Source organism: Penaeus monodon, chromosome 19 (genome assembly GCF_015228065.2).
Source record: "Penaeus monodon isolate SGIC_2016 chromosome 19, NSTDA_Pmon_1, whole genome shotgun sequence".
Taxonomy (NCBI): Eukaryota; Metazoa; Arthropoda; class Malacostraca; order Decapoda; family Penaeidae; genus Penaeus; species Penaeus monodon.
This window is the reverse complement of record NC_051404.1, coordinates 1,144,458-1,144,804: the sequence shown is the minus strand read 5'-3', so window position 1 is coordinate 1,144,804 and position 347 is coordinate 1,144,458. Positions and strand designations below refer to the sequence as shown.

Below are 347 nucleotides of genomic sequence, written 5' to 3'. Positions count from 1 at the left end.
AAATTATAAAAACAAAAAAAAGGCAGAAAAAAAGAGGGGGGGGAGCAGACACCCCAACCCAAAACCCTACATAAAAAAATAACTGTCGGAGAAAGGGATGTTCACTATTGCATTTCCTAAAAATCGAATCCGTAAAATGAAAATTTAAAAATTCCGGGACATTTTGGGCTACACCTTGTAAGACAAAGTGGGTGTGACGGGGAATTACGAGGAGGCGCGGGCGGCCGCCTGTGCCTGCTGCCTTTATTTGGCTCTGTGCGAAGGCGGTGGGTTTATTCGCATGCCTCGTTATTGCATTGCCTTAAAGGGGGGGGAAGAAAGGGAAAATCGATGATTTTTTTTCAAAA

At 43.8% G+C, this 347-nt stretch overlaps 1 protein-coding gene across 1 annotated transcript in view; it reads left to right on the top strand.

The window, feature by feature from the left end:
• The window catches only part of LOC119585504 (uncharacterized protein DKFZp434B061-like), a 59,739-nt gene that overhangs the window by 26,545 nt on the left and 32,847 nt on the right, over positions 1 to 347 (top strand). The gene's annotated exons all lie outside the window — the stretch shown is intronic.